The sequence below is a fragment of the Bombus pascuorum genome, chromosome 9 (genome assembly GCF_905332965.1).
Source record: "Bombus pascuorum chromosome 9, iyBomPasc1.1, whole genome shotgun sequence".
Lineage (NCBI taxonomy): Eukaryota > Metazoa > Arthropoda > Insecta > Hymenoptera > Apidae > Bombus > Bombus pascuorum.
In genome coordinates this window covers 10,974,372-11,000,955 of record NC_083496.1, presented here as the reverse complement: position 1 = coordinate 11,000,955, position 26,584 = coordinate 10,974,372, and the positions used below count along the sequence as shown (strand labels likewise).

At 36.8% G+C, this 26,584-nt stretch overlaps 1 protein-coding gene across 1 annotated transcript in view; it reads left to right on the top strand.

Annotated features, from left to right (window-relative positions):
- The first annotated feature begins 256 nt into the window (after positions 1–256).
- Positions 257–26,584, top strand: part of LOC132910479 (glutamate receptor ionotropic, kainate 2-like) — a 153,582-nt gene continuing 127,254 nt past the window's right edge. The window contains exon 1 of the mRNA XM_060966213.1: positions 257–598. The gene's annotated coding sequence lies outside the window, so the exon portion shown is untranslated. The remainder of the gene's footprint in view (positions 599–26,584) is intronic.

Here is a 26,584-nt window from a genome sequence, read left to right as displayed (position 1 = left end):
ATTATACACAAGACACGAGAAAATGATAAAGTTATACAGAAACACAGTGTACTGGAATGTCATCGTACGTTGCACGTCGCGATTCATACGAAGTATACGAAACTCCATAATATATTACGGTCAACGAGACGTGTGAAGATATATATATATATATTGTCCGCAATAGCACGAGGTACACAATCGTAGGCCGATAAAGCAAAATATGACTGAGTTTGTTTTGATAAACTTGAACACAATTCACTAGGGAACGTTTAAGTCGACTGAACAGTAAATTAAACGTCGGTATGTTGATCGCAGCAACGAAAATCGACGAATTTGCACGAGCGCTGTGATTCCTTTGAAATTCGTAACGATACCTGCGACAGTGGCACCTAGTGGCCGCTTGCGGAAAGTGATTGTTTCGAGTGTCGAAGGATATCGATAGTTCTAACGGCAGTCACAAGGCTTAATAATATGTGATTTGTTGAAAGATTCTTTCAAGGCGTTTTTGTGATGTTTTGTGGTATTTTCGTGGATAATTGTGTGTGTTTTGTTATGAAGGAGTGCTGTAGAAAAAAGGAGGATGTTCTTCAATCAATTTCTTCAGTCTTCTTATCAAGTAAGTAATATTTTTATAAATTACCTTAATCTCTTGCACTTAGTACATCACTTGTGCTCGTACAATATTTTTAGTGTCATGTAAGTCCTATCTTGCAATGTATCCAGTTTACAAAATTATTAGGCACGAACTTTGTATTTAAAAATATTCTAACATTATCAGTTCATATATGTATCGTGAGTATTATATTTGGGAAGGAGTAAAACATCAAATACATATATATACATATGTATGTATATGAAAATGATATAATGACAAGGACTCGTCTTGATTTTTTCAATGAACATTTTGTTGTCGAAGGTACTTTGCCAATCTTTCAATTAGGATATATAATGAATTTTTTCTCATGATTACTCTTTAAAATGTAATTTAGACAATTGTTTATAAATAATATAATGTTTTAAAGTGTGATAAATAATATGATATAGTAATACATATATAAATGATAAAAGTTAATATTCTTACCATAAAAAATATTACTAAAGCAAATTTATTTCGTAATTACTTCTGATTATCAAGTTGATGGAAAGAGATATTGCAATGTTTTCTGAGTGCAAAAGATTAAGGTCATTTTTTTATAAAACTTATTATATATATTATAAAACTCAATGTAACGTAATAATTTCAATTTATTAATAAGATACAAAAATTAGAAAAAGAAAATGCTTTTTAATCTAAATTCACTTTCTTAATTCACTTTCAACAATTAAAATGTACGAAGAACAATCTTTATTCTATTTTTTGTTAGAATTTCTTTATTTGAAACGTTATGTCTGTTCGAAACGTTAAGTCTATGATATCTATATCATGTTAAAGTTCGATCTAATACAACCGATTAAAAATTCGAGGGATCCGGTGCTAACAGACTTGGTTACATAGGACTCAATATTGGCGATCCTACTCTAGAACCTAATACAGATCATCTTAAACACTTGCAATCTGATACAGGCTCACACAATCGACTATATAGAACACGATGCACTAAACCCTGTACTTAATATGATACAGACTAGCTACCTCAGTGATCAAATACCAACGTTAGACTCGATGCACTCAAATATACACTCATGGAATTCGAATAGGACATGAAATTCACCCGATTTGATACTTGTGAAATATGATATACCCAACTCACTCTTAGAACTTTTAGAATTTTCTAGAAATAATCGCGATTGTTATAATCCTGTGAATTTCGTAAAATTAAGTATATAGAATATGACCATGAATATGTAAAATTAAAAAGATACTCCTAAAACAGTCGCAATTTTTCAGATATTTAGCTCCTCGTAATTTAAAGAAATTGGAAAATTTTTCAAATTTTCAAATGAAAGATTATAAAGATACCTTTGAAACACTCGCAATTTTCTAAATATTAGTTTCTTGTAATTCTCAAGAATTATAGAATTTTTTCAAATTCTCGAGATTCGTATAATCTTTAGGCTATCTAGATTTCAAAATTAAAGTTTGCTACCGATAATTTCTACAAATTAGGAACGATAGAAAGAAATCATCACGTTTCATTGAACTAGATTCTACTATTCATGATTTGAATAATGTAACAGTTATTATCAAATCACATTTTGTTTTTGTATATTTTATTAAATTATCTATTAATGATTCCTAATTCAACTTGCGCGGCTTTTGTTTTTGATTAAATAATATACTTTAATGATATCGATGAAATGAGATTATTTCGCACATTTAAATTGGAGAGTGCTCAGTCAATTTTCCAGATTGTTTTACTTTTAAATACATACGCCGTTCGTACACTTTTATTTGTTCATTACATTATACCATGCAATAATTACAGAGAATGAAAGTATAATTTCCATATAAATTAAATTTATTCACATTGATATACATTTGCACATCAATTCCAGAAGCTTTATGTTTTTATCAGAGTAAATATTGAATTTTACTTTATAAGAAAAATAGAAAACTATTAAACTCGATGCTCAAATGGCAGTTATATCTCTGTGTATGTCTCAATTAAGCGCCTGTAATCACGCCTAAATCAATTTTTAAATCAGAAAAAACAGTTATGTTTCGAAATGCTAGGAGATCTGGCAAAATATACATACAGATTAAACAATTATTAAGCTCAAGAAATACGTCGAACCCTCGAGTACACGCATAAATATGCATATGTGTACATACGTTTGCGCATATCTGAATCTGTATACTCTCGCAGGTATAGTGATAGATCTGTGCATAACCATAAATACGTATACCTATACAGACAGTTTACATAGCTTATTCATTTCCATGTAGACTGCAAAATATTCTATTAATTCGCAGAATTACTAAAGTATTATAGCAAATGTGCATTATGCATAATGAATGTAATAGTATCTTTCTTTACCTTAGTCTGTACCTCTCTACCTAATTAATCTATCGATCCTTGTCACCTGCTACGTCAGAGGATTTGTAACGTGGTGAGGATTCTGGTCTCTCGAGGAATCGATGCTATATCCACGCTGACTAACACACATCCCTCGACAAATGTATACACACGACTTGTGTGTACACCGCATATCGAAACGAATGAAACACCGTCAACACGTCGGAAATAGGGAGCATATTCCGTATTGGTAGCAATATTGCCAATCGATATCCACGTAGATGCAGTTCATTGAAAAAATCCGAAGTATGATAGACATGTATATATGTATTGAAAATAGAGTCACGTTCGAAGTCGATCACCTTTAGGGTGGGCATAGAGAAGTTGGAAAATTGTAAGGGTATTAATGGATGGTTGGTACGTGGATAAAAGACAGCTGACGTATTTCCAACTAAATTTGTCCGTTTGATTAGAAAAATTTGATTGATAATTGTAGAGTAGATCTTTATTCAAAGATTAGAATCTTTTTGAATGGAACGAATTTGGTGTTAGGTATACTTTATACAAGATGTCCCATCTAACTCTACCATCCTTAATTACTCTCATATTTGTCACGATACAAAAAGATGTTTCGAGAGAAAGGCAGTGTAACTAAAAATCCTGGCTGTAGCATTCGTCAATTATATTTTTTCGTTATCGATAAAAATATTCCATATCGTATCTGACAATCCACTCGAAATATAGAACAAAATTTTACGTGATTGTATGTTTCCGTTTACATGTATTTTTTCAGTCTACAACTAGGTACTAGCAAATTCTTCGCTAACGAACTTGAACAAAATAAACGATGCCCTCGTGTTTACAAGTTGAGTGGCGTTGTCAGAATTTCATATAATAACAATGTACTAATGAATCAAAGCTATCTTCTGTTTCTGAAAAAAGCCAGTAGTCAACTAGTAAAATTTCGTAATTCTGGCTGCGTAAAAATATTACATTTTCTTATTTGCAATAACGTTTCTATGAAAAACAACAGAACTTTATCACGCGACTCCTTATATTTACTGTATATTCATGCATTCGAAAGCAAAAAGGGAAACGAAACAGAAATGGGAAGTAGTTCCACGATACGGATATGCAACGAACCATGCATAAAATACGAATAACTCGTGAACTTCTTAAAAATACTAAAATACGATAACAAACTTTATTCGTATTCTTCGAAAGAGGTATATTATAAGAAAAATCAAAGATCAAGTACAATCAACTTATTCGCTGCCTCTTCTGTTTATATCATCTTTAAGTTGTTCAAACAGCCCTTATACATCGACACAAGGGAGACGGTACATAGGACGACCTAGATGCACCGTGCGAGATGCACTTTGCCGTGTGTCAAGCTCTCCTTCCTGATCGACAACGGCAACGATAGCTAGTAACTACTATAGAGATAGTAACTACTTGGAGCCACTCGATGAAACGTATACAAGGACGCGCTTGCGGATACATCTGCGGATACAGGGTAAACCGAGTGAATACACTGCACAGGTGGCGAACAGTAAGAGCATACGCTACGCTGCACGCCTATAAACATGGAAGCCCGATCTGCCGATCCGTTTTGGTTACGCATGGAACACCAGTGGAATTGTGCAGGAGACGATGCCGCACCGATCCTGAATCCTCGTGGGAACGCTTAAACGCTCTTAACGATCATCCTGTCCTCTCTATTTTGGGATCGATAGAAATCGCGGGTGCAGTCGAAAAAGTAAGCCATTGTCATCTCATTCATCGTCGATTATTCTTACTGATTATCCTTCTGATTTACAAATACCATCAAAAAACGGTACAAATAATTTTTAATTTGTTTTTTAACAAGCGTTCGATGTAAACGTTTCAATTATCGTCCTAGTATATTTTCGTATCTGGAGTTTCTATCGTTTCTATTAATACCACATAGGTGAGGTGTGTTTGGAACAATTATCTTGTTCGAACTGTATTTTTTAAATTATTCAGGATACTCATATGAAGATTTGATGTTAACTATTTCCGATCCTATACTATGCGGACTTGATATTCTGCTTTATTCGATTTCTTTGAGTTTTACATACATGAAACACAGTCTTTTACATTATAAGTTAATTTAATAGCAATATACCAACGTACATATGTTATTAATCCCGAAATTATGAAGAAGCAATTGGGTCAAGGGTTTTTGGTTATTACTTTTACATGAATTTCTTATTGCAATATGATCGTTTCACATAGTATGTCAATTGCTCATTGAAATATTAATTAAAGCCGTTGCATGTAAATTGCGCAAAAAGTTTCGAAGAATATAAACTTCGAAAGGGTTAACGATAACTCTCTGCGAATACATTAAAAGTATCGGTGCATATTGACATTCTGCCTTGAAATGCATGCATCTTTAAATAAATTGCAGAAGTGACAATCGAATCGTCAGAAGTTAACGAAGACTGGAATAGACAGACATGTACAAAGAAAGTACGAATCATGAATTTAATCGGGTGGAAATTCATCAGAAGCGCGACGATCGATGAATATTTAAAGCATCAACGGTTAAACTAAGCCACCATCGATGCAGCCGAACAAGAGCTCGGTCGTTCGCTATGGATAGGTGCGGCAAAACGATGAACACCTCTGTGAAAATCCTCTTTCTATGCCTAGCACGTTCGTCCACTTGTTTGCAGCTTTACCGCTCTCTTGGAACGAAGAATCGACAACGGTACGGTTTTGGTGTTTTCTTCTTCTGTGTTTCTATTCAGGGACAACCAAACCAAGAAACCCGGAAGTCGAGTCAAAACAGAGGAAGGATTTGAATAAATTATTTGTCGTCGTAAATCTAAATCCTCTGTGACCAGTTTCTTCTTCCTCGCGCCGTTGAATTCGAAACGTCTGTACGTTCGGTAGGTACAAAGTCTAGCGATTCCGTACAATGTCGTGCTTTTTGATAGGAAACGATTCGTTTTACTCAACGGACACATCATTCCCTGTTGACGAGAAAGCCAAATCGTTGAAACAGCATATGTTTGACGGATCGACGTAAGCCGTGATATATCGCGATGAAACATGCGTCAAAGATGGATAGGTGGAATAAATGTGAACTTTCCTTGACAGTTTAAAAACAACAAGAAAGTTTCATCCTATTTTGTTCGAGTATAGCGTAATCGATGAAAAATACCGGAGCTACCGAGTAGTTACTATACGCAACATGGGAAAAGTTTACGGAGAAATCTATGCAAACGCTTCAAAGTGTTCCCTGGTAAATATTACACGCGACTTGGGGAACGGTTCTTCAACTTCTGCAAGCGAAAATAAGAAAATCTTCGAGAACAACTTCTTCCAAAAATAAACGTCCGTTCTTGAGTAAATCGTACCAGCCAAACTTGAAGAGATGGTTCGAGCAATCGAAATGTATAGTACACTCGTACATACGTGTGTGTACGTATACGTATGTAGTAGCTAGCAAACCTGTCGACTCATCGATTTCTTGGTCGTCCCAAAGCATCGACAGCTTCTTCCTCCAGAACATACAGGAAGGGTTCGAACATAGAGACGAAGATCAAATAGAGCTCCTTCCTTCCTAGGATCGCTCCGCTCTTGGCTCATCTTAAACCATTTCGACCGACCACTTTCATCGCTATAAACAACGTAACCTCTAGCCTTGCGCTGCAGAAGAGCCTTCCGCCGTCCCACAATTAATTGTGCGATAATATACTCTTGTGCAAGCGATTTAATCAAGCTGGTGAAATGTCTTAGGCATTAAATTTCATTCCACACTCGTTGATAAAGAATTAACCAATGTACGTGGTATGCATAAAACGTACACGTAAGAAACTGATAATAAAAGGACGCGTAGAGGAAACCAAGCAAAGAGAAGACGTAATTCTGGTCCTATCGGTAAAACGATCGTGGACGGCAGAGAGAGATATCGGTAGCAGACCAATTTCATGGCGACGCCAGCCGTGAATCACTGACCGTTTGGGGACACTTAAACAGCTATATCGAGACGCACAGGAAGGTATGTAGGCCGCGATCAGGTGCGAATATCGTACACAGGCTGCCTAGACGATTGTATATACATCGCGAAATCTAGCAATCCGCTGAATAATTGCTCAATTCAATACGTAATCATGCTACTTCCTGTTCGCTACCCTCCGTTCATACTGTCTGCCTTGCACGATCGCTTGCCTACCTCCCAATAGGGATATAATCCCGTTTAAGCCGGTTATAAGCATACTCTAGTACGAGGTGGAAGTACATTATGTTCATAGACCTGCTACACGTACGAAGACTGCACGCCCTTTAAGCTAGTGGTACTACGTCTTCCGAAATTTCTCACTAACAGCGAGTTTCATTAATCAAGCTTTCTGGTATCAATACATCCTTTGGTAAATTAATTTTCATCGTTGAGTATTCTGTGATTTTGAGCGTTTAGTTGCAGCGAATATTTTACGTGGAACTAGTTTCGTATTTGGTTCATTGACTAATATTTACCTAGAATCTACCTACAAAGTCAAATTGAGCCATGGTTGTGTATAAGTCTTGCTCATTAATAGAAATTCTCATTAAAGTCGTTATTCAAATATTCCTGAATATTTCCTAATTGCATCCTTAATTACACAATTAATTGTAGATACGTCGAATTGTTTCACAATATAGCGTAATCGTTGTTGTTTTTGCTGCATCTACACCACATCTTTCTTTTTCTTTTATTGGTAAAATTTCTTTTTTCTGAAACATTATTCCCCTGCGTTATTTTCTTCCCTTCTAGAATTTCTTTCCTTGTGCATTTGCATTGTTTTCTCTATCTTTGAAATTCCTCCTTTCTTTAAACGCTCGAGGTTGGTTCTCTCGTTTCAGAATTCTTGTTAAATATTCCAATATCATATAATATCTTTCTTCAAATGAAAAAGTTTTTTAAGTCTCAATCTTATCATAGTAAAGTATACTTCAAAAAAATAGTGCTAAGAAAAAGTCTTTATTACAATTGACTGAAGAACTTCATAACATGAATATTGCTCATATGTTAGATAGTTGGCAACATAGGCTAGCATCTAATATCTTGGTACTTGTAAAAATCGAAAACACAGAAATAAATTGAGACTTCTACGAAGAGTAATATTGGCTACCCACTCTCTTTCCTTCAACGAATCCCAAAGAAGGATGGTTAACCTGGGAATAGCACTGTTTATTGGCAATTCTAATTTCTACAAATGATATACGTTAATCACTGAAAATGATGTATCATATAATTTCCTTAATATTAAAGAAATATATAATAAATTAATTATTAAAAAGAACAGATATAATTCAACAAAGAAGTTGAAAGAAATTTTGTATCAAAAACCCACAAAGATAAAAATCCTAAACCCTAGAACTACGTAAATTTAAACTATATCTTAACACTGATCGACTTCCGAGTAAAAGATGTAGAATACTACATGTAACCTGAATATCGTTACATAAATTAGTGCCCGTATTTGACGCTTTAATTTAGAACTGTATAATAAGCTAACTCTCATATTTTATTATAAGTTTAGCTGAATAGTTAACGAAATTTTGTGGAGATTTTTAATAAAATGTACCGATGATACGTGACATTACATATGTAAAATCGACGATTGGCCTAATTTTCGTTATCCTTTCATGGTACATATTACGGTACAGCTGCTGATCAAAGAAGCGGTATTATACAGTTACTTGCTCAGTTCGATTATCGATTGCGCTTTTTTGTCACTTTCACGTACTCCAAATAGTATGAACGCTTGAGCGAGCTAACCGTGACTCACAGCATTGTCCCCAAAGCACTTTATCACCTACTTATCAGAACTTCAAATAAATCGCATTAACGACAAATTGAATCGCTCTCTACGCATGAGAGATGGATGATTAATCCGCCGAAGAAGCAAGGTAAGTTCAATCTTCTCAGACAATTCTTCGAAACTTTTTATCATAAAAATAAAGGAGATCGAAGAAGAAATATAAAATCGCGCTCGAATTTATAGAAGATATTTCTTGTTGTAACCCAAAAGGTAGAAGCGTTTCTATTTTCAACAAGATGATCCAAAATGCGGTTGTTTACAACATTGAGAAACGATATTACAAGCGAGTTTAATATTTGTAGTTTCAGCTGGGAAATATGTAATTCGCGTTGAATACGATGCAACATCGTTCGACCGCAACGTTATCGTTTTATTAACGAGAAGGAAAGCGTTGTCGGCAGTCTCGGGCCTTTTCGATTTATCGACGCCGCACCACGGATGGTCATACCGATTCAATCGTAAGTCGAGGCAAAATTATACAATGGACCGTACACGTCGAACAAGAGAGGTCAACGGGACGATATTGGAAGTTGGAAGTTCGCGCACTGTTGAAACCGTAACTCGATTCACGACGACGTTTCCCTGTTCGTTTCGGTTTCACGATGTTACTGCGAACTTTCCTGGCAAATTTCCGATATTTACATGCAAACGGAGATTTAATAAAACATCGAGCGCGACGAATTTCGAGGAATCGACATCTTGAAAACATACGTAGTCACACGTGTCGCGTGAATCGATAATATACGACCAGGTCGGAAACATGTAAATGCGGTGAACAGCCAAAACTCCAACTAGTTTCGACCAACTGAAAATTCTATTACTAGGATATTTCGTAATGTCTGCTTCAGCAAAACTTCTGTTGGAAATGGAACATATTCCACTATTGAATGATTAGTATTTCTTGCTACGTCTGACACAGCATATTGTTAATACAGCCGAGGGGAAAAACGATAGATGAAACTGTTGAAGCATGTATGATGCACGATGAACTTTTTAACTGCGGAATATAGACAAACAGTTCGGATCATTTCCGAAACACAAAGCTTTCACTCGAACTGTTTGGTCCAGAATTTTCACAATTGGAGCAGTTTTTCTATGTTTGCAACTCTTATTTATGATTTCATTATTTAAAAAATGTAACAATTTAAAATTACTGATAGTTAACAAAACGCTACGTCTCCGACTGTCAGATGACTATGCACGCAGACAAATTAGCCAATTGTTACAATAATCTCATTGAAATCTTCGCTTAATCTATTCGTCTTTCAGCGAATATTATCCTCTTTCGGAATTCTATGGAGTTTCGTACACGTTGGCTGCCAGAATTGACAGAAAGCAATATACAAAGACATATGTAAGCATCATATGAACAGAAGTTACGAGATTTGGTTTTACGGTCTTACTCAGATAACTTAGCACAGTATCAACGCTTGATGGTCCGTTCGAACATCCCTTACAGTGGTTACGGCTAACAACCGATGCATTCGATTTACAAACAGGCACAACGTACCGTGTTATTGGACACGTTCCTATCTGTACCCATTATTCGTCACGTGCGCACGCGGTGTCCAAGCTGTAAATTATGCCGGCCGTATAATGTCAGCTTGAATCCCCAAATCGAATCAAAATCTCACGTACCGACGATTGGTGGGTTCCATCTACAAATATTTGTCTATGCTAGTAACGAGAATGCTATCTGACGTAGAACAACGCTTATCCCACTGGTTTGACATGGCCGTACATGGAAAAGTTAGCGACAAACTATTAATACATTTCCAAAGGTTTTTAATTTTCCTGTCTATTATATTGGGTGGTCCGAAAAGTTTTTTGTTTTATAAGGAAATAATAAACGCACAATGTTTTTTGTTTTATATTAGTTTATTGAATTATGCACGAACGTAATAATAGAAATAGAACGAAATGGATATCTAATTCATACCTAATTCAATAAAATAATATAAAAGAGAAATTGTTGTTCATGTATTATCACCTTATGAAACGAAAGAAACTTTTCGGACAATCTAATATATTATTATATCTGTAAATATCTATGTATTATATATTCTATTTGAGAGACACATTATATATATATTTATTTATTAACATAAGATATGTATAATTAGTTTTGTTAGTGATGTAGTTCCCGAGTAGTAATTAATAACAAAAAGCAGAAACATTAACGTTTTCATGAGAGGAGGCATTCATTCATCATCTATTCGCTGCTCTTATAAAATATAAATTTTCTTTATAAAATTATGGTTTTCTTCCTTGCCGCTTATTTCCTCAATTTTCTAATCCGCTACTATAGTTTGTAACTTAATAAAGTCAGATTATCTTCCTTTATTAAATTTCCTATCCATATTTTCAATATAAAAATTCATATCCGAGGACCTTGAATTCTGCAGATTCAGACACAAAGTCCAAAGTCTTATTCATCACGAGTGTCCTTCTCCATTTTATAAAGAAATAGAACAGACGTTATATTGGCGCTTAATATTCCAATCTGCTCTTAGCGCTACATTCCATCGATTAAAGAAACAATATTCATTTCCGATTTATTAAGAAAGGCTTCAATAATAACATTCCACTGTAGAATTAGTCATAAGACAGGTGAACGTGATAATCGATTTTATACTGTGAATGTTTAGTATTGAGAAATGTACCTATAAAAATATTCAAAATGTGCAAAATATACAAAAATATATAAAATATCTGAACTAAAGTACTTCTTATAATATTTAAAGAATGAAACCAATTCCTGTTCGGTTTCCATTCTTTTAGTTGTATTTGTACAAATATCAATTTCTGTAGATATTCGCGGTGTATTAATGAGTTGTCATATTTTAATTTCGTTATCGTTATTCGAATTGGGAGAATTTTTTCTCAAAGCGGCCAAGAGAATAAACGAGAGCAGGGCACGATCGCTAAGGGACCGACAGGAAATCGGGCGACCTTTTCTTACCGAGCACTCCCAGTCCATTAGCCAATAGTTGACTTAATGCCCGATCATTCGATTACAGGGCGTCGAGACTTTTCCGTCGTTTTCATCGTGGAAGTTTCAAGTTCCGCTCTGCGATTAAGTTAAAATGCAATTTTCTTTTCTGACCCTCGCTCTGCCTCTTCTTTTCTCCTGCATGGGTGTTTCTGCCTTTTATTTCTACGTTGGTTCTTTATTTTATCCCGGTGCTCTGATTCAAAGAGAGAAAAAGAAAAAAGATGGAAAAAGAAAAGAAGACGGAGAAGACGTGAAAGAAAGAAAAGGAAGGATTAAGTCAGGAACTTTGGTTACGACCGGTAATCCGCGCCGATGTGACGCTTATTATTCTTTTATTTGACGGAACCAGAGCACGAGGGGACTTCGTGGTTGCAAGTAGATGAGGGTAATCAGGCCTCGTGGTCGCGTCGAATGAAAAAGTTGCGTCAGTACCGGAGGAAGGGACAAACGAGATGAAAATTGCGTGGTTGGCCATGAATATCTATACAAATTCAATTCTTTGCTCGGATTCGTCAGCAGTTTCTTTAATGCTAACCAAGAATTTTTGTGTCTCAAACACGTTCTACATTAACAAATCAACGATATATCGTTAAAAGATAAAGATATATATTATTTCGTCGTCACTGGATAACAATACTATCACATTTTAGAAGATATCACCTGCGCTACAGATCTGTGACACAATATTTACTAAGACGAATAAAATAAGTCTGAGAAGTAAATATGACGTGAAAAGACGACGAAACAGAATTCAAAGGGAAGATTCTATCCTCGCAAGGTGGCGAGATGAAATAGTCTCGAAAGACCAAGGACAAGCGACAGGATAAGGATTTATGAGCGAGATATTAATATGGACAGCTGGTGTTGTCTCTCGGGCCGAAAATGTAATAGAGAACTAAGAAACTCGCTCGACGAAGGAAAGAAATGAAGGGAAAGAAACGACAGACACGAAGAATACCCCTGATGCAGGAAGAAGAGTGGTGGTGAGTTGCGAGACTTTTTTACTTGATGCACTCACGTGAAATAAAATAATGAGGATGTGAAAGAGGAGGGGAAAAAATGAAAGCTATTTGGAAGAATGATGCAGTTCGCGTTGAAATGCACGCATTGGAATAGATTATATTCTTATTACCCGTGGTGATAGCCAGGTGGTTAGGTAGATGGACATTGTTGTTATTTTCTGACCAACGTCAATGCCGGGGTCACGGCTAAATACCTACTAAAGATTTCCCTGGAGGTTAGTCAGACGTGAAACCGGTAAATAATGCAATATACCGAGAGTGTATCCTCTCGGTAGTTATTTACACTCGTTCCAATCGCAAACAATGAATATTCAACGTAGCGCGAGCGAATTAGCGAAGATTCCGATACGTAACGTTAATGAGAACACGTAGACACGCGCCGGTGGTCGAGGAAAAAAGAGGACAAGCCAGTGAGACGAAGCCGAATTGGAAGTGTACGGTTCGGCTGACAAATAGCTTCCATGCCGCTCGTGGAAACAACGTTCGACAAAATTCGGCAAGTAACGGTGGAAGGTCGAGAAACTACTGCAACTACTCGACGCGACGCGACGTTTCAATTGCTTCCGCGCGTTCGATAACCTTCCGGTTCTGTTGCATTTAGCTTCCACGTTTAATCGAACTCTCTGCTCTATCTCTATGGATTCGAAAAGGGAGCAGTTTAAAATATGGTAACTTACGAAAGTAGATACACATCTATAATGCGCTACGTTGGCAAAAGTCCATGTTCGGGGCTGTACACTGTGCGTTTACGAAGTTTTAAAGGGGAAAATTGATACAAAATTATATTCTCAAGGAAATAATTTCGTTCTTTTGCTTTTAACATAATTTTTAATTCGTGCATCAAGTAGCTGAAAATTGAAGCTTTTGAATTCTTAGGTGAAAACTAGTTGTAGACTTATTGTTTAGTTCACGTTACAGCAGTTTACGTGTTAAGAGCTAAACCTCTTAAGTGCAATTTCCTAATGCAGATTCTAAATTTGGTGAATAAGAAGATAGTTCAAATTATTGCAAGATATGAAAAGAAAAATTTAGTTGATAATCCAAAGCAATAGTATTGAAACATTACTTCAACAAAGATTATATAGACACTGCCAAACACATCTAATCGCACAGATGAAACTTTGCATAGCACGAATTGAAATATTTTAATGACTAATTTTTATAAACTTGCTGAAATATTTCGATGACCAATCATTAACCAGTATTATCAGAAAACTTAAGTGGCGCTATTTGGAAAAGATCAAACTATAAAATTTCATAGACACATTATGTACATTGTGTGTCTTTTCATTGGTGGTATACGTGGAAATTAATCAACTTCCGCACACCGTTATAACTCACTGCGTCAAAATCACTAACCAATCATTCCATCCGACCTAGCAGCGTGCTTATTTAATCGTGAAAGCAGTAACATGCGTATCAATAGAACCAGCGTGATCGTTCGTTTGTCCAACGTTTCAATGCTCTCAAAGTTCAATAACATCGGTTCTGTCGTTGTATATTAGCCACGCTCGACTAACATCTGTAAAAGTTGCGTTCAATTTTTTTCTCCCGCTAATCAGCCGTTGCGTTTTCCATCGAAACAAGCGGTCGTGCATCGATAGTGGAAAGACCCAGTGGCAGTGGTCGTGGGCCAAGTGGAAATTCAATATATCGAGTGCACCGCTTCTGTTCAATCTCTCTACTTTTCTCTCTCAATCCACATCCCCTGCACACCTTTTCATTCTTTTGCCCTCGTCCACTTCTATTGGGATGAGTGCCCTATGGTACGGTGTGTACAGTATCTACGCACCGGCATTGTGCAGAAGTCACGCTTCGCTTTATTGAAAAGCCGCCTTCTCTCTCGCGAATGGGCCGTGCCACAACGGAAATTGCAGGTGAATTCTTTGTGAACAGTTGCCTGGATCCACGGTTCGGTATTCGGGCGAGAACTTTTTGAAGGGCATGTGAAAGGATAAATGAATGGACTTGGTAGGCGTGCAGGTTGATTGAAACAAGTGTGCGCCGTTGTAACGAAATGTTTTGTATAGGGGAATTCGTGTAGAGGTAATAAGAGAAGAAGGGAAGAAATGGGCGAATAAGAAAATATTGATGGGGAATACCAAACGGGTTGAAATTCGATGATAACCTGTAAGTAATTGTGATATACAGTATATCATAGAAGTATTTGAACATTCAATTGGCCATTATTTTAACTAGCCTCGATATTCAATGAGATCATCTTTAACACTTACATGCTTAAGGTGGCTATTAATTTAGTAATTTTTTAAGCATCTTGTAACATTTACATACATTTTCAGATGTTTCAAACTTTGTTAATATAACGATAATCGTGTCTCGTTAGAATGCTGATAAAATTTCAGAATGTTTCGTATAACGCACATAATATATTTATTAAAGGTTTGTACAAATGTTCAGATATTTTCGTGGGCTGCTACATATTGTATATGTGTTGATCTTACGCTAGAAATATGGATACTTTTTAATTCGAAGGAAGAAAAATGATATTTCGATAAAATGAAAATGGAAACAATCTCGTTAGAAAGAAAAAGAAAAATGATATTTAATAGAGGAACGGTGAGTAGAAAAATGAGTCGATAGCGAAAAAATCTAATAAAAGCAATGGAACACGATGCTGATAATAAAACGAAACGCATGAAGTTTAAATAAAATGCTGGTGTTTCTTATAAAACCGGTTGCTCCGGTTTTCTAGCGACCCTGGGTAAAAAATACAACGTAGTTACTTGAATTCGATTCATCCTACATGCAAAACGCTTTAATTAATCCGTGAAATATGCAGTTCGGAAAGTGAATGTCGGTCCTGGCCTGCGTAGCGACCATTTATCGAGGACGCCTAATGAAAATGGAATTTCAATTGCATTTTTTATACGTGACTGTGAAAATGAATGCGACGGTGTATCCATGCCGACTGTCAAAGGAAAGCGCAACGATATTTAATTAAATTTTCTTTCCGTAAAAATCGGTAGGAAAAAACTTATTGACCCATACAACTACCAGTTATCTCTGTAAGGAAAATGAAATTATAATCTCGAGGAAAATTGGGCCGTGTTTATTTTCAAGTTTGTCCACTTAAAATTGGATATTTCAATTCGAATAAAATCCTCGCGATATGAGAATGAATTTTCATTAGGGGATCTTTTTAAATCCTGTAGAGTTTAAATAGAAAAGAGGCGTTGCGGGAATATGATTAATGAATAGAAGCGCGCTGTATTTTTTGGAATTTTGAAAAATGAAGTTTCATTCCTATGTTTGCTTCATAACTTCGGTGAAGTTTTAGTTATAAAAATTTATGAAGATACGTTTCGTATTTGTGTTAGCGGTAGTTTATGTATGCAAAAGGATTATGTCGTCATTAAATTTTAAACAAATTATCTGTTGCAAAAAATTTCTTGTAAAAAATTATGCTGAAGTGAAATTTCTGTATTTGATACTCCTGCATACACGTTTCCGTTAATTAATTTGATAAATATAAAACATTTGATACTACTTTCAAAAGTAAAATTATAGTGTTATCCGCTTTGATTTAATATATAAATAAGTATGTGTAACATATATTTGCATATATAAAGCCGAATCAATGTTACAATATCGGATGTATTTTGATATCGGGAACAATTTTTCCATGAAGTACCCACACATAAAACAAACTCTTATCCATGTTAAATCACTAACATAAACCACCAAAATCACTAACAACTCAACAATTTTAAAGTGCTGGATCTCTTTCCAAAAATACCAATAACTTTTAACAGGAGAAATGGATAATAAAAAAATCCTCTTTATCAATTTTTAAATAAACAACAGTGTAAAACATGCATGAAATATTTCTATAAAGAACTATCAGCAAATAATTAACAATTATTTTGGAAAGAAATTCTTTCTGCATTGAAACGGAATAAATTTAGAATTTTATAAATATACGTTATATTTTCATTCTTTTTATCGACAAACGCAGATTAAATTAAGGATAATACGAAACGTATACATATATAATCTAGCATATGAAATTTGTGAAACACAGGAATCAATAAAGTCTATACCAAAACGGACTCATTAAAACGCTCCCGCTCAAATCATTACTTTAATAACGTTGAAACAATGGTGCATTTACTGGTGATAAAAGTTCTTCGATCGTTGAAACGCAAATGCTCGTCAGAAATATTGAACTGTAGTAAACTTGTCGATAATAACGATCGAAGATATATGTATATGGTATTTGTAAATGTTTTATCGTGTGAAATTCAAACGACCGATTGTTAAGTACGACCGGCATCAAAATTTCGTCAAATTTCAATAATCGGCCGCTAATTCGTCATCGATATCAATGCTTCTAGTTACTCGATTAATTATCATTGATTGTGCATATAAATTACATTGGATAGGATTTAATAATTATATACACCTACGTGTATATATCATAAAGTAGCTCTTCGAGGATTAGTATACCAATAATAATAACGTTGAGGAGTAAAACAATTGTGAAATCTTGTTTAAATTCTGTATTAATTAAAAGTGTAAAGGTTCGTTCAATTCCAACATGCTTTTAATTAAATGTAAAAGAAACGTTTTGTCGTATGGAATTAAATTATACGTTCTCTGTTTATTTCGACGTCTGAAATACGATTTTTCGTTTCCTGTAAAAACATGCTTTACCCGGTTTTGATATACGGTATTACAAAGGAAAGTGATACATTCTCACAATTTTTCTAAAGCTTTTGATGGATTACATTGTGATAAATATTTAGCAAGAAAACGCTGTATCGTTGGCAAAAATATGATAACGAACGTGGCATATTCGGTAGATTGGCTTATGAAAAATTTGGTCGCCGCGACGGCGGGAAGGTATTGATGCAAGTGAATGACAAATTGAAATTGTAGCCTGAAGGTTCACGTTTTCGAGATACCGACGTTTATTCTCTCCCGGTAGGTTGCTTACGTATTCCATATCCATCCACTTTGAATATATGTACTTTTTAATGTATCCAAACCGCGTTTCCGCGAACACATTTTTTCATGTTAAACGTGGCAACATTTTTAACGAAATATTAAGCGCATTACAATTCTCGGCGCCGTTCGCGATACGGCGACTCATTTGTGCATTTCTCTACCATTATTTCGAAACAAGCAGCTTGATGACGCTGATCAACGGAAGTTTCAACGGGTCGAATAAAAATATCAGAGAACATGAAACGGTTTGTGACGTAGAAAAATCACGTTCCACAGAACTATTTTACAATCAAGCAATACGAGAAACGGCACACGGCTACCTGAAACTTTGCCTTTCTGCACAATCATGCGAATTCTTTGTTAAAAAAAGAGAGAGAGAGACCGCTCTTCGATCCGACGAAAACATTTGAAACGAACAATCAAAATAAATTCAGCTTAAAAAACGGAAGGAAAAGAAGGAAAAAGAGGAAAATAGAGGACAGTCGGGGTGCGAGTAATCGTTTAATCGTTTCGCCTCCGCTCAATTAAAAGGATTGCCTGATTTATTTCACGCCCTCGGTACTTCGAATTCAGAAAAATACTGTTCAAAGGCTGCATAGGATGACTTGGATCTTAATTAGCAGACGCGCGCCGCGTGCACCGGTCAGACAGAGTTTACGGCTCTTTATCCAGTTTAGACATTCAAACGAACCCATTTGTTTCCTACTGATTATTTTCGAGACGATATACGAAGCACAGTTAACAACGCTTTTATGGGCGAGCGACGCGACGCGTTGATTACCTACCAGTTTATATCACTGCCGCTCACACTTGGTCCGAACGCGTTCCATACGCGTTCCACCGACATTTCCCGTTGATATTGACTACTAGCGTCAGTTTTACCATCTAACGACACTAATTTCCCAATGGAAATGTAACCCAGACCGGCTGTCGCGTAATTATAGATGGAACAGTAAAAGTACGCGAGCGTGCAATCGTTTCGGCTGGATCGTAGGATTATTCGCGCGCTCGTACAAGCGAATACTTGAAAAATCGTTAGCGACGCGTTTTAATGGCAATTTCGTCGAACTCCATCGACGTATAAATGAAAAGAGAATAAATGGGGAAACACGAACCTGTGGGCCCAGTTAAATTCATGTTCCATCCCAATCGACCATTGCTGATGACTCTCCGCATCGATTAATCTACGTTATCAACGTCTTTTCTACGCCGTGACCGAAGTCTTTCAAGTTTCTTCAACCGATCATCTACATCACCGTGTGAAAAAGCTTTGGCTAACTAAGAAAAATGACAGCGATGGGAAAACCTGGCGTACACTAGGTGTCATGACTATGTAAAACTATCACAAAACTGTCAATTTTTATATGAATATGGCAGTGACTCATGGAAGTAGGCGAACACTTACTGTAAAAAGTTTGTATGCGTCAGATTAACATTTCTTCGCAGTAACAAAGAGGAAATTCTATACTACGTTTTAACGAATTTTCTTATTGCTTCGTTGCGCGCTATAACTCTGCAACCCGCTGAAGTCGGACCCTATTATTATTAAATAATTGCAAATTGCGGCTTCCACAAATTCTACAAAAAAAGAAATAAACAGCGCTGAAAGACACCTTCTTTCAGTTAGAGTCGACCACTTCCCGGTCCAGAATTTCCTTATGTGTATATCCTACTTGCGTCTTTCAGGATTAGGTTTGAATTTTTCACATCCGCAGGCCGAAAAATCTGAATCTAACATAGGAAAATGCATTTGCAAGTCGAAAACTCTAAACATTACTCATAATAACACGTTTGGATTGATTTGGTTTGGATTTTTCCGTTCCCAAGTGCATGTTGAAGAGTTAGAATTGAAGTTTTCGCATCTGAAGTCCAAAAAATCGAAACATAATCCAGACAAGTGCATCTACCACCCAAAAACTTTAAATTTTATTTAGTTTTTCGATTCTATTCATAATTTTAAAAATATTGTATTGTAAATATTAAATTATCAAAGGTATTCAAATATTAATTCCTAATAGTCTTCTTTTTTTAATTTTATCAATCAGTTGTTTTTAAGAAAAATCATCTTTAGTCATCTTCAGTCGACTATATCATATTATCAATATTATCTTTTATCCATGGAGTGATATTAATATAAATAAATAAGAATATCGACAAAAATATACTTATTCGGTTTTCTTCGTTTGATCTTCATACTAAAGTTTTCTAGTGGTTTAATAATTATGAGACGCGTAATATACAGAATCCTCGTTTTCTCTTCGTTATTCAATGATAAAAGTAATTAACCAGAATTTCATTGAGTTTCACTGAAATTATTTTTCTATAGTAGCATTCTTTTTTGTAAAACTAGTACGCATAGTAGTATGTATAGTATAAAATACGTTTTTACACTATGCGTTCTACTGTCTTTATGCTATTGTCATAGTAGTATGTATAGTATAAAATACGTTTTTACACTATGCGTTCTACTGTCTTTATGCTATTGTTTTCCGTGAATATCCAAACATACGACGACTTTCTTTGCTTTGTCGCGCAACTAGTTATGCAATGCAATCCTCCCGAAACTCGAAGCTGCATTTAGCAGACAACGGACGAACGCGGCGCATACAACCACCCTGTCAAAGTTTCTAGAAATAGGCAAAGTCACCGAGCGAGAATAGTTTCGCATTTTTTCGTTCCAGTTACGTACCGCGCAATTCCTGCGGTCCCATAAATCTCTCGTTCCATGTCGACTATACAGCACTCGGTGTAATCGTCCATTTCGTACTAGACTCTCGTCGAATGCGATGGTTCCTCTATTCGTTCTCTCGTGAAAGTATATCGAGTATAGCGTGCAGCTTTTCGTTTCTTCCCCTCGAGTTTCATTCGACTCCCCGCAAAATATATGATCGGACTTTTTTCTTGGCGTCAGGAAACTAGTCACCGTGTACCGGTGATAAAGCTGTTTACACGTCCTAGTATATCTCATCATTTCGCTCATTCTATTTACCCACTAACAGCACAAACTATTAATTTAACCATATTTACCTACTTATTCACCTCCTGAATCCTTAAATGGTGGTTTTGAATGCTCCTGGCTAAATTGGATGAATAAACTGTTGATTTTTATACATTTATGAGAAATTTGAAGACACAAACATACACAGAATACATGTAATATTCAAAGGTATAAAAAGTATTCAAACTATAGTGCTCTGTATAATATTTAGTAGACAAAACAAATTTCTATCCAGTTTTCATCTGTTTAATTATACATGTAAATAAATGATGTTATCATGGGAATTTTTAAGAAATATAAGTACAACTATTTGAATTCTTTCTTATCATCCTTATTTTTTAGACCACTCGACTATCATCATTTCCTTTTAAATTAAAAATTATTTGAATAAAATACTAATAGAACACTAGAGATCTTTTAGAATGTTTCCTGTAATGCTTACATTATGATTTGATCATCGCGAAGTCGTGAAATATCTATGAAATCGACGCAAAGTGATTTAAGAAGCTTACGATAAACCGGAGACAATCCTTGAACGTTTCGTCAAAAATTTAATCTGCTTGCCTGCCGAGAGTCTAGAACGCCAGGACTACATTAATTAGACCCACAATTACGGTAATGGGAGAGTTCGTGCATTGCAATTATCGTAGCGCCGCGAAAGCAGTTAATTAAGAGAAATTCAATTAAGCTCTTTCGGCGTGCGCCACGCTCTACGATAGTAAAGGGCAGGTAAAGTCGGCCTGCACGCACCAGACCGATTTCGTAATCGATAAAATTCATTTTGTTTTCCCTTTTCACGATAATATTAATTTTTATCATTTCCTTATTCCCCTCGAATAATTAAGAACCGACAACGGTTCGTGATTAAGAACTCTAATTTATAGTTCTTTTCAAGAGTTCTTCTCGAAATACTTTTCTAGTAATTCTAGAGATCCTCCATAGCTTAACGTAATTGAAACTGTCTACCTTGCGGAGCACGTAACAACGCATTACAAGATAATTTCTAAAAATGAGAAAACGAGCTGAAGGATCGTGTAAATCGCTGGAATTCGGACGGAAAATCGATATGATACACAGAATTATGGCGATCGACCACTACTTCAGCTGCTTATTTCTCAAATGAACGTTCCATTATCAAAGGATTTAGTCCTAAGATGTTTCAATCAGCGCATGAACATGTACCAACGAAATTATTTTTGAAAAAAAATCCTAAATCTAAAATCAGTGAGTTCATTATCGACCAGATGTAACAAACGATGCATCGAAATATTCTTTGTACATAGTACACTTTTTATAAGTATAAGGTAGTCCGTACAACTACGATGAGCCATTTCCTTTTTAATTGCAATTCAAATAAAATATTAGAAGAAAAAGATAATTTCCTATAATAAGATATTTCTAATCAGATAATTTTATTATATAATAATATTCTTTTCAGAGGAATATCATTTTCACTTATTCTTTAATTATTCACAAAACTTTAAAATTGCACAAACATTAATAGTAGGATATTAAATAATAGGGTAGTTTTCATGTGTTCCGTACAATGTCTTTTTGACTCGATCAATGTAAATCAATGTAAAAATATTGAATTGTATTTAAAAAATATTACGCAAATCCATAATGCATGTACGCTATTATTCCTACAAAAAAAAATACATCTTCCACTATCATGTTTTTCTAATTGCAACGAAAGAAGGAACAGACCCCAATTGCACGGACCACTCTATATATCCATCATCGAAGATAGGAATCGGTATGACATCGGTGGAAAAACAAGCGCGATGCCTCCCGGTGGAAAAACAAGCCTCCAAATTGAGCCGCGACAAGCAACTGTAGAACGATGCTATTCGCTCGACGCTTTTGCTACAAAAACAATTTCCGTGGCTGCGTATCAACGAGACAGGAGCGGTGGAAACGTCAGCACGGTCAGAAATTGCCAGAAAAGGCCGATGAAATCGAGGAGAGCCACAAATGGCTTGTTAATATCACGACTGACGCGAAATAAACAGCGTAGTAGTGAGATAGGGTGTCTCTTTCGCAGTCACGCAATTCACGAGGATGGCGAAAGCCATGGGGAATTTTGGAATTAAATATCTCGCCGGAATACTAATTTCGCCGACGTACACTCGTAATTTCCGGGGTGTGGACCGAATATTTCTTTTCTCACGATACACATCGCCGTTTACTTATCATTCCACGCGTGTCAGAACCGTCAATGAAACCTTTTTCCTCGATAAACGGCGGCGAAACGTGGCAATTTCCATTCCAGCCTCGAAATTACTCCGATTATCGAGGTCAGGAAGGTATGAACTCTCGCCCTAAAACGAGATCGGGCGAAACTATCGAGCACAATAGCGCGTGAAATTCATTAAAGCTCGGCCAGGACCGCGTTTGATTCGCACTCCTCTGTGCCATTGAAATCGTTGCGGTTCCCTTCGCGTGGACGGCGGCGAGATTGAAAGTTGAACATCGCTTGTTTCGACCGGTGCTCTCTTCAATTTGTACAGGAATCACAGATCCTCCAAACAGTGACTTATCGTTCACTCGACAAAAAGGTTTCTCGTAGTTGATGTTGAAGAACAACACCGTTTCTTGTAACTCTTTTTAACGCCATGATCATGCGCGTAATTTACGGCACGATTCCGTTTAATCGACCAGTATTTTCTTGATTTTTAGTTAAATACCACATACATGTTTGTAATTGAATAATATCAACTCCGGTTTACTGATATCCGTGTATCCGTGATATCCAATGATTAATCTGATTGGCCAGTTAATGCGCCAGCTGCGATGATAAGCCCATTGAAATCCAGGTAAATTATGTATTGAAATTGTGAGTTGATGGCTTTAAACTGTCGTTCAGATAAGAGCCGACAGGTGCGGCTAATCGACCGACACTCTTTAGGTATTAAGCAAAACTGAAAGTAGAAAGTGACGTTCGATAAAGTAAAAATGGATCGTTGATACTTCCAAGTAATTTCTTACAATTCGTTCTCACATTATCGACAGCAGGGCTCGAGTAATTATAGCCAGCTTGTATAGGTGAGACATTTTCGTATTAAATTACGAAATTTCTTATAATATAACCACCAGCAAACCGAATCTATCAAGTTATTCCTTCGATCCACGTTACGTATATTATCGTCCCGCAAAACGACTGCCAAATTATTTCGTCGAACGTTAAAACATTAATCTTGGAAATAAACGCACGAAATTGTCGTTCATAAACCCGTCGATTGATACTTGTTGATTGGAAAATACAATCGTGACAAATACATCCGATGAACGAACATTAATCGATCTCCGAATACAACCGCCATTCGTCCAGCTAAATTTTCGATGAACAACGCCGATGCAGTGTTTTACCGAGGAAAAGGGGAACAATTAGGAGGACCGTAAAGAAGTAAGGATTTCCTCATTCGGGACACGTAGGCACGGAAGTTCAGCTGTAAAGAACAGCTTGAGAGTGTATTCCCTACGAGGTAACTTCGTCACCGATCTAGAAAATCCTGTCGAGACTCACGAAGTTAGTGTAAAAGTAGTTGGTAAAGCGTACAAACGGATTTGCAAAGCGAATTTATATGCAGAAATGAATATGTAGGAATGAGCGGAGTATTGGCGGCTCGAAAATTCTGCAAAAGTTACGAACAGGGCGTTAAAACAGCAGTTGTTTCAGTTCCAATTTACGTTCAATAATTGCATCCTGTTAATATTCATTGAAATGCATAACGGTCCTGTAAAACCATAAGTCCAGCATTGGTGACTGGCCTGTGTATATATGTGCCGGCTTATACGCGGGAAGAAAGTAGAAATTTTTTATCCCACTTCCATCTAAAGCCGCGCTTTTTACCGGCCAACTGGAATCGTTCGTCGAGAATGCATAATATCCTGATAATGGATATCCTGATTCTTCCTACTTGCGTTTAGTTTTTGCAAAGTCTAATGGATTTCAACCATCCATTTGGATACTCCATGTGATTTATTCATAGCGATATATCGAGAAAATAACAGAATGACAATTTTTAGTTCAAGGATGTCTCATTGAATGAATAGGGTTTCTTTCAGGGACAATTAAAAGTGTCCCAATATATCGTATATCGCGTAGACAGCTAGAATTGTCAGACGACGTCAGATCAGTGTATCAACGTTCGATTAGTAGGATCGTACACCATCCATCATATTCCCCGCGTTGGATTTACTCAGTGGGATATAAATGTTTGCCCCTGACAGCTTTCTTCGGTACACACAGAACACGGGAAGCTTTTAGTAAAATACGTCGGAAGGTTGTGTCAACTTTGATGTTTTCGTTCGACTTTTCGAACGGATAACTAAACAAAAAAAGAAGCACACGATAAGAAACTCGTGAACTGGCGTATTTCGACTTGCGCTATTTCGTACCACTCTCTATTAGAGTCTTCATTTGCAAAACAAATATTTTACAATGTTCAGAACAATCGCGGTGGAACGAAACACCTGAAAGCAGATACCGCGACAGCACGGAAACTTGGAACACAAACTTCCGTCGCATCAGTTTCGCGAAAATCAAGGTAAGCCATTCTATGTGGAACAGAAAGCAATTGAGAAATACTGAATCAGCCGGTGAATTCTATAGATTCGCAACCGCGATGCACGCGAGAAAGAAAACCTCTTATCCGTCAATACGTTCCTGCGACGATTGTTCTTCAGTTCGCGAGCCCTTCGTATAGATATTTTTTGCAACGATGACGTTGAAACAATAAAAGAAGAAACATCATTTTTGCTTTATCGAAGAAAGACTAAAACCTAAAAAAAAGTAGACGTCGCAACATAGAGAAACAGATAATTTATGACAAAAGAAATCACGTTGCAACGAAAATAGAACGCGATCACGACAGTAAAAAATATTATTATAATGAAGTCCTGTACCTTTATGAATCACGTTGACCAGGAACTACTGACGTGTATGAACCTCAAAGATTCCGCAGCTCACGCGGACCACGCTGATTCTTTCGACGAATAACTAGGTATGAGAGAAGGAACAAGTTCGAACAAAATCACCCTTGTCGAAGAAATGACAACTTTCTTTCACACGATTATCCACCAGCGCGAGATTGTTTCCGGATCGTATTAGTTCTACGCGAGCTATCCATTTGACCGGCTCCGATTAGGTGGAATAGAAAACGGAAACGAGAACGATATGACACGGCACGACACGATACGATACGAGGTTACGATATCTAGTTGCTGACGGACAGCATGAAACGCGACGACCTCGCTGACGGTACTATGCCAAACGAGAGCGGAAGGCAAACTGGACCGAGCGGCGGAGTCTGCCTTTGGCAGCTGCGTGTTCGGTCTGGTGCCGCTTTCGCCGGCAACGAGGACGGCCACGACTACGACGCCGACGCCGACGCCGACGCCGCTCGTAGCAACGATGGCGCGACGTAGAAACCGCCGGCTAAAGCGCCCTCATCTCGCCCGATCCTGCACCAATATTCCCTCCCAACCTGTTCTCCTATATTCCTCTAGTTTCACCCCTCTCGTTTTCCCTCTCCCTCTTGATCGTTCTTTCCCACTTTCAGCTCTCTTCCAGCATCGTTCCCGTTCTCCCTATATCGTTCTCTGTCCAATCTATCGCGTTGATCCCACGCTTTTCCTCTCTCCCTCTCCTGTAGTTTCTGGCTCTCCCCACTACTCTATCGATCCTACAGGAAAGGCCCTGTGCCGCGTTCCATTTGCTTCGGCCGAGCGGAGGCTACGAATCGCTCTCGTAGCCGCTTGACTATCTGTTGGTGAAAAGAGTCGACCTGTCGGTATCCGATGCCCGTTTCAATGGTTTCTCA